The sequence below is a fragment of the Mustela lutreola genome, chromosome 17 (genome assembly GCF_030435805.1).
Source record: "Mustela lutreola isolate mMusLut2 chromosome 17, mMusLut2.pri, whole genome shotgun sequence".
NCBI lineage: Eukaryota > Metazoa > Chordata > Mammalia > Carnivora > Mustelidae > Mustela > Mustela lutreola.
The window spans coordinates 15,337,648-15,351,021 of record NC_081306.1 but is presented as its reverse complement, the minus strand read 5'-3'; the positions used below and the strand labels follow the sequence as shown (position 1 = coordinate 15,351,021).

The window sequence follows — 13,374 nt, the reverse complement described above, 5'->3', positions numbered from 1 at the left end:
GGGCCGAAGCCCCGGGACGCCGCGCAAGCAAAGCGGTCGCGGCGGCGGGGCCGACCGAGAGGCGCCCGCAGAGTGGCTCGGGGGCTGGGGCCGGGAGGACGCCCGCGACGGGCGAGAGCACGCGTCCGCGGCGCTTCCCAAGGGGGGCGGTGCGGGGAGCGGCGGCGGCGGCGGCGTGCGCCCCGCGTGGGAGTCGCGGCTGCGAAGGGACACGGCGACGGCCGCCACGGGGTTTTGTCCTTCCGTGTAAGTACGGGATCGGGGCCCGGCCGGACTACTTTTAGCGGCTCCGGGGTTAAGTGGGACCCCGCACGGCGCTGAGCGGCTGGCTGAAGATCCGCGGGGCGGGAAGGCTGTCGTGGAGCGGGGGGCCCGGGGACAGAGGGGATCCCCAGAGATCCAGCGACCCAGGTCCTAGGGGGGCCCGGCGCGCAGACGTGGGCCGGACACCTGTTGGCGCCTAGGGGCGCTGGGGATGCTGTCGCCGAGTCGTCCCGGAGGTGGCTTTCCCTCTCCGGCCCAAGCTTGAATATAGGTGCGTATCTGCTTACGAAATCGTCTTCTCCTTCTGACCGGCTTTCCCTCCTATTTGGGCAAAGTTGGAGGATGTGTGCGGTAGAGGAAGCGTTTAGTTTGCTTTTGTCTCTCCGACTCCAGTCCGACTGTACTTGGAAAATTGACCTCTTCCAGCTTTGCCTGATACGGGGCCGGACGACCAAGCTGCGGACGTGGTGAGCCGGCATCTGCCGTGGGCTCCAGGACGAGCTAGCTTTCACTGCCCCAAAGATGTCACATGGTCAAGATCTAGAAGAAGGAGGGTGCTCGGTGGCCCCGTAAAGGAAAACGTTGGACGAATTTGCGTCTCGTCCACTGTAAACTGACTTCGTTTACGCCATCCTGGGATTCCATACACTTACGGTGAGGATTTTGTCCTGTGTTTACCGGTAGCCAGGAACCGATCCGAGACATGGGTATTTGCAAAACGTGGTGAAGAGCAGTCAAGACAAAGGTAACTTTTGTCACAGGAGAGCTACTGAAAAATGCAAAAATGAAGCCTCCGAATCAAGGAGTAATTACGTCGAGTTCAGCGTTTGTCAAGTGTGCCTTCGTAGTTTATCCTTCAGTCCGGCGTTTAGAGACGCTGGGTCTGACCCTGATCAAACTAATCTGCTTAATGCTCAGTCTTAACCTGCAGATTTGTACAGACCACATCCCAAGACTGTCTTCTGCCTCAACAGAAATGCAAGAACAGTGCCGTATTGGAAATGATTTACGTCTCTTAAGAACTGGTGTGTCTACGTACATCTTGAATATTCTGCTCTGTTTGACTCCCGTACCTCACCTCAGCTCTCAGTTCACTGTATTTCCTTGATCTTTGTATCTTGAATTCCAGGATTAAAATACTGTGTGACTCTCCCTTCTTTGTGCATATCCTGTAATTCTCTTTTAGTGGGTGTTTACAGATGTATTTCATTTCATGTAATCAAATTTTAAGTAATATACTGGGTAGTTGTTACCAATAAAAATAAACTTTATAACTTTAAATGTGCAAGAGTGTTCTCATTGAATTGAGTGAGATTACATTAAATATAAAACTATCTTATTTTGTCTCATATTATTGCACCATTTAAATGCTCTGCTCTCTGAGTCTTTTTTTTTTAAGATTTCATTTGAGAGAAAGAGCACATGAGCCGGTTGGGGGGGGCAGTGACAAGCAAACTGCCCACCTAATGCTTGATCCTATGACACGGAGATCATGACTTGAGCCAGAGTTAAGACTCTAACTGACTGAGCCACTCAGGCACCCCTGTTCTAAGAGTCTTAAACCTTGATAGATATACCTTTAAAATGCATTACTGTAGACTCAGGTACCTAATTTCTTATCATTCTTCAGCTTTATCAATCTCAGTAAGCCAGAAAAATTGTAGTCAGGCTGTATTTGGAGAGAAATAACACTCTGAGTAGGGCAGATACTCGGATGTAGTTTGCATTTTTAAACTTCTGATTAAATTTCTTGGGATGTAAGGGATGTTCCTATGAACAGATCTTACTAAATTTAACAATTATGTAGATGCACTAAATGTATCTACTAAATACGGTACCATTAATGTACCTCTGTGACACTGTGTATAGTGCTGCTGATAAGAAATAGCTTAGAGATAACTATTGCAAAAGTTGCTGAGGCCTGTTTTGATACTTTAAGGAAAGAATGACCCTGGCTGGCTTTCCAGAAGTTAATTTTTGTAAGCTGGGTATACATTTAAGTGGCATCTTATATAATACGAAAGTCCTCTTCCTGAGGATATAAAAGTAAACACACATCTCTGCCCTTAAAGCTCATCACTATAAATAAATGTTTGTAATAGGGTATTCAGATAAAGTTGTTCTCTTGAGGGAAAGCTTTTTTAAAGAGGTGATCTTTAAACATGACCTTGAAGGAATGAGGAAAAAGGGGAAACACCGATAGATGACAGTTCCGATGAATTAAAACAGTGAAAGGTTTATAGGAAATGATAAGATAAAATTCAATAGCTTCAGGAAAAAGAAAATATAGGAAAGCTAATCCAATCATGCTAGTCTGATTATGTAGAAAATACTTGCCTGTTACAAGTTAAATATTGATTTAGCTACAAATCTGATAAAAAGGTATAGAGAGCTAAATTTCATCTGTAAGTATAGAAATTTGATAATGGTTAGAATTTGTAACAACTAGTGTGAACATATTACTTTAAAATGCTGATCTATTAAATAAAAAAAACCAAGTTGCTAAATTAGTTAAAATTGACTGCCACTAGACATTAAGGAGTGCTGATAAGCATCTACTTCCTTTCATTATGAGCACTTTATAATGTTTCATTTTATGGTATTCCATTGATAAAAATGATTAAAAGCAAAATTGTACTAGCACTTAGAAGGTGGCTGATGGCAGCTGGCCCATGGACCACTTAGAGGAATAAGGATTAGTTTATTCTCATGAGATTATCACCTGGCACATGATCAGGTTTTGTCATTTTGTTGATTATTTATATACCTCTGAAGATGACCCTGTCTCTTCATAACTGCTTACCTGATTTGTACTTGTGGTACAAGATTTCTTTGTGTCTTAAGATCCTGAGTTTAAATGCTGGCTCCAAACTGTGTTTCCTGGAACAAGTTATATAACCTAGTTCTGGCTGGTTTTTTTTTTAAGTTTCACTTTTAGTAAAGGTAAAGTAAAGATCTGGTTCACTGGATTTTTAAAAAAATATAACAAGAATTGCCATTTGTTTAGTGCTTACATGTATTAAGATAACCGTCTCAACAAGAAGCATTATGAGAGATTTCATAATGAAGAAAACCAGTCCATCACTAGGAATAAACTCAAATCAGTATCTACTCAAAGCTTCAAACTATATATAAAGAAAAAAGCACAATGATTAAATTAAAAAAAATAGACAAACCCACAATCAATGTTTTGAATAGCTGGAAGATTGTGAACAGCACAGCTAAAAACAATCTGAACTTGTTAGCATTTTCGTATAACACCACCACGCCCAACAGTGTTGAAGGACATGTTCTGCTCAAGTATACGTGGAACTTTTGGAAAAATTGGCCATGAAGCTAGCCTCAACAAATAAAAGACTGAAATCACTTGGGAGGATATTCTCTGACTACAGTGCAACTAAGCTAACTTCCAACAAAAATATAAATGGGAATCTGCAATTGCCTGGATATGAATGTTTTAAATAATTCACAAGTGATGGAAGGAATTGTAATGGAAATGGGAAAAAGTTTGAACTAAATATTAAAATTGAGGTAGGGTTTATCAAAAGGTATAGAATTCAACTAAAGCAGAACTAGAGGAAAATTTTACAGCTTTAAATGCAAAGTGAGAAGGGGAAAGGAACTGAAAGTTAAAGATCGGCATTTTCATCTCAAGCTGGAAAACGAACAACAAATCAAGCCTGAAGAAAATGGAATTAAAATGCCAAAAGGAAATGATGAACACTAAGTACAAGAGAAAGTCAGAAAAGCCAGAAGTCAGTGCTTTAAAAACACTAATTCAATGGATAAATTTCTAGTAAGAATGATGAAGAAATCACTGATATCAAGATTAGAAAGATCACTACACAAGGCTCAGTGAAGCCTGGCTGGCTACAAGGGAAAAGAAGGAGCGGTGGGAGCAACAACAGCTGACAGAGTCCCTGTGCCAGGCAGCCATGGGCCAGAGTAACTTTAGCCTCCTGGACCACTGGTGCCAGGCTTGCTGCAAAACCAACTTCCAGTGCCAGTGGGTGCCAATATATTTCACCCACCGTTCTGACATCTGCCCAGATGCGCTAAGAAGCTGGTGCAGGCGCTAAGACATCTGGAGGCTGAGCCTGGCCTGAGCTGCCACCACCCCCATATATATTCTAAAAAGAAAAGTACTACAGATCTTGCAAATGTTACAAATATAATTAGAGAATACAATGAAGAACTTCATAAATGTGAAATTCTGTTGAAAGAAAAACAACTAAAGGTAACAAATGTAGAAAATATGAATGGTCCTGTGTCCATTTTTAAAAATTCAGTTATTACTGAAAAGCTTTATCATCGCTAAGTTAACTCCAAACCCAGATGGCATTATGGTGAATTATTTCTAACCTTTAAGGAAGAAGTAATACCATTTGCAAAGAAACTGAAAGAATTTCCAGTTTTATGGGGCCATCATACATAACCTTGGTGTCAAAACATGATAAAGGAAAATTATAGGCTTTTCTCTCCTAATACTGATACAAAATCCAATTGAATTGAACTAAAAATTGAATCCAGAACATGGAAGAGTATCTAGGAATAAGCTACATTAATATTTTAAAATATCAACATGATGCAAATTAATAGAAAAAAGAGATTATGTGCTCTTCTAAGTACATATGAAAAGACATTTGATTAACTTGAAAACACAATCATGGTAAAATCTTAACTGGGAATGAAAGGATAATTATTAATCTAATAAAGTGTATCTCTAAAAATTATTACAAAAATCATATTTAGTGGTGGTATAATGAAATACCACACCTTACCCAAGTTTGGTGATGAGAAAGCATGTGCACTAACAGCATACCTACTCATATACTGGAGGTTCTAAATGTAGTAAGACAAGAAAAGAAAAAAATAAGGATTAACAAGAAAAATCATGACATTGCCTTCATAGAAAATTCAAACAAGTGAATCTGATGACTTAATTGGAGATGTGATCAGTTAAAACAGTGCTTATATTTCTCTGTAATAGGCAGACGTGAAATTTTAAAAATGTTTTATTCATTTGAGAGAATGAATTTGTAAGAAGAGTACAAGTAGGGAGGGTAAAAGGGAGAGGAAGAGGCAGACTCTGCGCTGAGCAGGAATCTCAGTCCAGTGCTTGATTTGATCTCAGGACCCCAGAATCATGACCTGAGCCTAAGGCAGATGCTAAACCAACTGAGCCACCCAGGTACGCCATAAGTATGAAATTTTAAAATGCCACTTGTAAAGCATTTTAAGCTGATACCTAGGGCATTAAAGGAAGGAATAGAGGATCAAAAGATACAAGGCTTATAAAGTAAAATGTAGACATAAATTGAACTATCAATAATGTCAAATATGAATGGATTAAACGATCTAGTCACATAAGAGATTTTCAGACTGGAGGAAAAAGAGCATCCAAGTATGTGCTGTCTACAGGAGATACACCTTAGTTTGAAAAATATAAATAATGTTGAAAGTGAGAAGATAGAAAAAGATCTGTCGTACAAAGAGCAGCCGTAAGAAATTGAGTGGTTATACTGATGTCAAACAAAATAGACTTTAGAATAAAAATTTTACTAAAGGTAAAGAGGGATGTTTTATAATAAAAGGACTAGTCCCTTCCGGCGCCTGGGTGGCTCAGAGGGCTAAGCCTCTGCTTTCAGCTCAGGTCATGATCTCAGGGTCCTGGGATCAAGCCCTGCATTGGGCTCACTGCTCAACAGGGAGCCTGCTTCCCTTTCTCTCTCTGCCTACCTCTCTGTCAAATATATATATATTATATAATATATAATTATATATAATATATAATTATTTATATGTATTATATATAAAATTATATATAAATATATAAAAATTATATATATAATACATATATTATATATATATATATATATATATATATATATATAAGGACTAGTCCCTGAGGAAGTTGGAACAATTACATATATGTCCATATATGTGTGTGTATGTATATATTATATACACCCAATAGCAGCACCAAAATACATAAAGCAAATATTGACAAGAATTGAAGGGAGAAATAAACAATTCAGTAATAATGGTTGGTGACTTCAATACAGTGCTTTCATAATGGATAGAAAACTAGGCAGGAGATCAGTAAAGATTTGAGTAACACTGAAAGCCAAGTAGACCTAGGAGACATCATGTAGTCAAAATAACAGCAGAATAACACATTGTTCTCATGTACATAGAACATTCTCTGATATAGACATACTAAGCCATAAAACAAACTTCAGCAAATTTAAAAGGATTGAAATCAATGAAGTACATCCTCTGATTACAGTGGAATGAAATTAAGATTCAGTGCCAAGAAGAAATTTGAGAAATTCACTACTGTACCTAAATTAAAGAACTGCTAAGTAACCTATGGGTCAAAGAAACTCCTCAAGAGAAATTAAAAAATACTTAATGACATAACATTCCAAGACTTTGAAGTGAAATTAAAGCAGTTGTTTGAATGAAATTTGTAGTCAGGGAGCCAGGATAACTCAGTCAGCTGAACGTCCAATTCTTGGTTTCAGCTCAGGTCTTAATCTCAGGATCATGAGATTGGGGCCCAGCAGCGGCTCCACAATCAGCAGGGAGTCTGCTTGAGATGCTCTTTCTCCCTCTCCCCTACTTGTGTGCGCTCACGCTCTCTCTCGCTTTCAAATATTTTTTTCTTAAGCAGGAAACTTGTAGTGATGGACACCTATTTTAAAAAAGAAAGTCTTGGGGTACCTGGGTGGTTGAGTGTCCAACTCAGTCTCAGCTCTGGTATTGATCTCAGGGTTTTGAATTCAAGCCCAGCATGGGGCTCCTACTTTAAAAAGGATAAATAATAAAGAAATAAAATCTCAAGTCTTTAGTCTTACTACAAAAAGAAGAGCAAACTAAACCTAAGTCAGAAGAATGAAGGAAATAATAAAGATTACAGCAGAAAGTAATAAAATTAAGAAAAAAAAAAAAACCCAGAAAATCAAGGAACCCAAAAGTTGTTTTTCAAAAAGATTGACAAACCTTTACCTAGACTGAATATGAAAGAGACTCAAATAACTGAAATCAGGAATGACAGAGGGGAGCATTACTACCATCCTTCCAGAAGTTAAAAAAAAAAAATAAATTGATGAGAATACTATAGAACAATTCACTTCATACCAATCAAATAAATGGTTGAAATAGACAAATTTTTAAAGAGACCCAAATAACCAAAACTGACCCAAGAAGAAATAGAAAATCTGAACAGGCCTATAACAAGTATAGGGACTGAATTAGAACATAGAAAAGGCCAGTATCAGATGGCTATATTGTTGAATTCTACAAAACATATAAAAATACCAATTCTTTTTTTTTAAAAAGATTTATTTATTTATTTGACAGAGAGAGAGAGAGATCACAAGCAGAGAGGCAGGCGGGGGTGGGGGGGAAGTAGGCTCCCCACTGAGCAGAGAGCCTGATGTGGGGCTCAGCCCCAGGACCCTGGGATCGTGACTTGAGCCAAAGGCAGATGCTTAACCCACTGAGCCACCGAGGTGCCCCCAAAATACCAATTCTTTGCAGTTTTTTTTTTAAGAAACAGAAGAGGAAGAAACACTTCCCTAATCATTCTGTGAGGCCAGGAGGCCAGTATTCTTCTGAAAACAAAATCAAAGACCTCACAAGAAAACTGCAGAACAGTATCTCTTATGAATATAGATGCAAGAATCTTCAGCAAAATACTAAAAAATTAAATCCAGCAACCCAGGGAAAGGATTATACACCATGACTATGTGTTATTTATCCCAGAAATATGTATATGGCTGTTCTATCTTCTGGATGGATTGACCCTTTTATCAATATATCATGTCCTTCTCTGTCGCTTGCAAAAGTTCTTGACTACAAATCTATTTTGTCTGATATGATTATAGCTACCCCACTTCTCTTTCAGTTGCTGTTTGCCTGGAATATATATTTTTATCTATTTTCAATCTACTTGTGTCTTTAGATCTCAGCTGAGTCTCTTAGACAGCATATAGTGGGATCACTATAGTGTTGTTTTCTAATCTGTTTTGTCAAACTAGCTCTGCTTTTTAAAAAAATATTTTATTTATTTATTGAGAAAGGGGGGTAGGAGCCAAGTGAGAGGAAGAGGGAGAGAGTCCCAAGCAGACTCTCTGCTGAGCACAGAGCCCAACCTGGGACTCGATCCCATGACCCTGTGATCATGACCTTATCCCAGGAATGTAAGGCTGATTTCACATCCAAAAATATATTAATGTAATCTACCAGATCAATAGAATAGAAAACAGAGCCATATGATTTTGTTAATAGATGCTAAAATATTTTCTAACAAAATATAATGCTCCTTTACAATAAAAATACTGAACAAAGTAAAGATAATTGGGAAATTCCTTATCCTGATAAAGGTAATCTGTGAAAAATCCACTGCTAACACCATACAGAAGGGTTAAAGACTAAAGATTTTTCCCCTAAGTTAGAACAGGACAAGGATGTCAACTTTTGCCACCTCTGATATATTTCTGTTCAGAATAGGCAAGAAAAATTAAATATAAGGCATCAAGACTGGGAAAGAAGAAATAAAACTACTGACATGTGACAGGCTTTTGTTTGTAGATAATCCTAAGGAACACCCCCCCCCCAAAAAAAAAACTAGAGATAAAAATAAGGTCAACAATGTTGCATGCAAGATGAATATAGTTTTCTATTGTATTTCCATGTATTTGAAATGAAAAAATCCAAAAATGAAATCAAGAAAAATAGTTTCATTTACAACAGTATCAAAAAGAAGTGCAAAACTCTAAATACTACAATACACCTTTGAAAGAACTAAATATTGAGGTAAATGGAAAGACTTCCATGTTCTTGGATCAGAGTACTTGATAAAACCGAGGTAGCCAGACACCCTAAATTGATCTATCTAGGTTCAACAAATCCCTATCAAAGTCGAGTAGGCTTCTTTGTGGAAATTGTTAATCTCATCCTGAAATTCACATACATATTTAAGGAACTCAGAATAGCCCAAACAATCCTCAAAAACAAAGTTGAGGACTGCTATCCTAAATTTAAAACTAAACAGAAAGCTATAGTAATTGAGACCTACATATCAGTGGGATAAAACTGAGAATCCTGAAGTAAACCTTAAGATTTAAATTAATTGGTCTTGACAAGAGTGCTATAACAATTCACTGGGGGACAGAGTAGCCTTTTCAAATGGTGCCGGAACAACTATCCACATATAAAACAATAAATGAATGATCTTATAATTATTAAAATGGATCAAAGCTATAAACTTTGAAACAGGAGTAATCTTCACGACCTTGGATTAAGCAGTGGTTTTGTAGATGTGACTCCAAAAGCTCAAGCTACAAACACAGAACTAGGGCACCTGGGTGGCACAGTCAGTTAAGCCTCCGATCCTTGGTTTCACCTTAGGTTGTAATCTCAGTGTCATGAGACAGCCACTTGTTGGTCTCCACACTCAGCTCAGAGCTACTTAAGACTGTCTCTTCCTCTGTACCCTACCTAAGATAAATAAGTAAATCTTCTAAAAAATGAAAAACTGTAATTTTTCAAAGCATATGACCAAGAAGTAGAAAAGACCCACAGAATGTGAGAAAAGGTTTGCAAATCATAAGTGAAAAGGGATTGAAATCTAGAATATATATATATAATTCTTACAAGTCAATAATAAAAAGGCAAATAATTCAATTTTAAAGTGGGCAAATGATCTGAATAAATAAGACAAGTGGCCAATAAGTAGCATCATTAACCATCAAGGAAATGCTTATCAAAATGACAGTGACGTACCACATCACTCTCACCAAGATGACTCTACTGGAAAGACCTAATAGTGTTGATGAAGAAATTAAGACAAAATCCCTCATACACTCCTGTTGTGAATGTAAATTGGTCCAGATGTTTTTGAAAACAGTTGTTCCTCAGAAGGCTAAATATGGAGTTACAGTATGATTCAGCAGTTCCATATAGGCATATAACCAAGAGAAATGATCACACAGAAACTTACAAGTAAATGTTTATAGCAGATTTATTAATAATAGCCTGTTTTGGCTCTGAAGTAGATTTAAATATCCAAAATTATTCTTGGAAGTATATCTAACATAAAAGTAAGGTAAAATCTGAGATGTAAAGTTCAAATCCTTTTTGTTTACTTAAGTAATTTCTATACCCAATGTGGTGATCCAACTCACAACCCAGAGACTGAGTCACGTGCTTTTCTGACTGAACTAGCCAGGTATCCCTTGAACACTTTAAGATAATATATATTTAAATAATCTTGTTTTACTCTTCAGTAGTTACTGAAACATTGGCTGAAATGCTTTTTTTTTTTTTTTTAAGATTTTATTTATTTATTTGAGAGAGAGAGAGAGAAAGCATGAGAGGAGAGAGGTCAGCAGGAGAAGCAGACTACCTGCTGAGCAGGGAGCCTGATGTGGGACTTGATCCCAGGACTCCAGGATCACGACCTGAGCCGAAGGCAGTCTCTTAACCAACTGAGCCACCCAGGTGCCCTGGCTGAAATGCTTTTAGAAAACTTCTAAATATACTAGAATTCATGGAATCGTGAAACATATGTAGACCATATAAAAAGGACATTTTCATGTTTGGGTAAAATGTGGAGATAACAACCAATAGAAAGTAAAATATAATAGCAAAAAGCTGTGAAAATTATAAGGCATAACACCAAGTATAAGTTAAAGCTTTAGTGGCAATATTAAATGTAAATGGATTAAATTCTATTAAAAGATTCATTAGGCTAAAATATTTTCAATAACTTACAAGAGACCTCTAAAATTGATGGGATGGACAACAGTATGGTCAGCAAGATTTACATCATCAGATAAATGAACGATAACATTTTTAAAGTTCAAAATTAACAGGATACGGTCTAACAATTAATTATACACCTGAGGGCAAAATGAAATTAGATCCCTTCTTCTCAGTATATTTTGAAATCAATTCTAGATGGATTAAGGACTTAAATTATGAAAGACAGATCTTTAAAACTTGAGAAAATATAGATGACTTCTCTTTCCTATCTTGTGCTGCTGGACAGTACCATGATTCTAAAGATCTGTGTGACATGTTGCTTATTTGACAGCAAAGGATTCAAGCTGGCTGGAGAAAATCAGAAGTTCTGATGATAGCAGGGATCCCCAGTTAGACTGTCTTTTTCTTTTTATTCTCCCAATAATAAATTTCACTAAACCTCTCTACAATATGTAAATTGTCATTTGTCTTTTAGGCACTTACCAGTATTTAACTTCCCTTTTACAGGAAGTTTTACTTATTTTTCCCTAAGCCTACCAATGCAGAGGTTTTCCAAGTGAAAGACCTCTCCATAGTGCCCTGGGTTTTACCAACTAACAAGTTGTATGCTGTTATGACCAATTTTCTCATGTTTGTAAACTTAAAAATAATTTTCTCTGAGCAAGTATTCCTATCAGAGATTCACTCATGTCTGCTTTTATGTATTTTTTATAATTGCACAACAGTGGTGCAGGTCTGTGTCCTGAGATAACTTAGATCAGAAGGTTTCTGTACCACCAGTCGGCCTCACTATTTCACATATTACCTAGAGGTGGGGAAGGATTTCTCAAGAGAGATTAACCTTTAGCCATTAAAGAAAAAAAAAAAAAAAGAAATCTCTCTATATTAAAATTAGGAAGATCCAAAGACAAGCCACAAATGAGAGAAGATACTTGTAACTCATACAACAAATGATTGACAGAGGATTATTATTCATAATAAGTTCTCTTAAAAAGTAAATGAGAAAAGATAACCCAATCAAAAACAAAATAAGTAAGACGAAACCAAGAATTTAGCAGATACGGAAATATGTATAGCTAATAAACATAGGAAGATGCTACTAGTTAGGGAAATGCAAATTAAGACTGTGAGATATTTATCTATATCCAAGTAGATCTGTAAAAATTCAGTCTGACAACACCAAAGGCTTGAGAGCATGTGGATAATGTGGTAACTCAAACATTGCCCATAGGGATGTAAACTAGTACACCTGCTTTGGAAAATAATTTAACTATCTTGAGAATTTGAACATTTGCGTATCTTATTGCTACCCAACAAATCCACTCAAAAAATATTTGTAGACATGCTCCTTGAAACAGTAGTCATAGCAGTAATGTTAGTGAGAAAAAGAAAACTGAAGTGACTCAAATGTACTTTATAGAGAACCAGATAAGTACCTTTTTTTATACTGGCCCAATGGATCATTATGATGCCATTAACATTGTATGAATTACTGCTATACACAGTTTTATGAATGAGTCTGGGGATATGTGTGAAGACATGTTAGAAAACTCTGTAGTTTGCTCAAAAGTAAGCAGAATAAAACTTGGTTGTTTACACATCACATTTATAATGAAATTAATGTAAAAAGTAATAGAAGTATAAACTCAAAACTCTTGATCTGGGCTTAGGTCTTGATCTCAGGGTCATGAGTTCAAGCCTTTCATTGGGCTCCACACTGCTGGTCATGGAGCATACTTAAAAAGAAAAAAATTAATCAACCATGCCAGAAGAAAAACTTTTTTTGTTCATTCTCTCTATGGGAAATACTGCAAAAATTGTGTTCATGAAGAGGCAATCAAATATGTAGTCCTAGAGGGAAAAACCTTATATTGAGTCAGGCCCTTAATTAATGAAGGTATGCTATTTTTTTGGATTTTTGATTTTCATTTTTAAGAAAAATTTTTTGGATTTTTGATTTTCTTTTAATTTTGTTTTTGTTTTTCAGAGTTAGGCTACAAGCCAAGCATGGCGCCCAATACAGGGCTTGAACTCATGACCTTGAGATTGAGTGTCGGTGCTTACTAGCTGAGTCACCCAAACACTCCTAGACATGACAGACAGGTTTCTAAAATTTGAATTTTTTGTGATTTTTTTTTCTTGTTCTAAATAAATATTCACTTCAATTTCAGGTCTCACAAATCTTAGAACTGTTCCTGATCAAATGACATGGTAAATTAAAAAGATATAATAAAGGAAAGCTTCAAGTAAGATATAGTGATAAATGAAAAAATTAACATTAGGAAAGCTTTATGAAGGTGCCACTAGGTGTAGAAATGCAAAACTCTTCACAAAACC

At 37.0% G+C, this 13,374-nt stretch overlaps 2 protein-coding genes across 8 annotated transcripts in view; one reads left to right on the top strand and one right to left on the bottom strand.

Moving 5' to 3' along the window:
- GRIN2A (glutamate ionotropic receptor NMDA type subunit 2A) overlaps positions 1–13,374 on the bottom strand; it is a 724,518-nt gene that overhangs the window by 529,106 nt on the left and 182,038 nt on the right. The window lies entirely within an intron of this gene.
- The window catches only part of ATF7IP2 (activating transcription factor 7 interacting protein 2), a 54,154-nt gene that overhangs the window by 244 nt on the left and 40,536 nt on the right, over positions 1–13,374 (top strand). The window contains exon 1 of one of the 3 annotated variants that reach the window (XM_059155293.1): positions 148–246. The exons of the other annotated variants lie outside the window; for them this stretch is intronic. The gene's annotated coding sequence lies outside the window, so the exon portion shown is untranslated. Of the gene's footprint in view, positions 1–147; positions 247–13,374 lie in introns of those variants that run through there. 3 annotated transcript variants of the gene reach the window in all.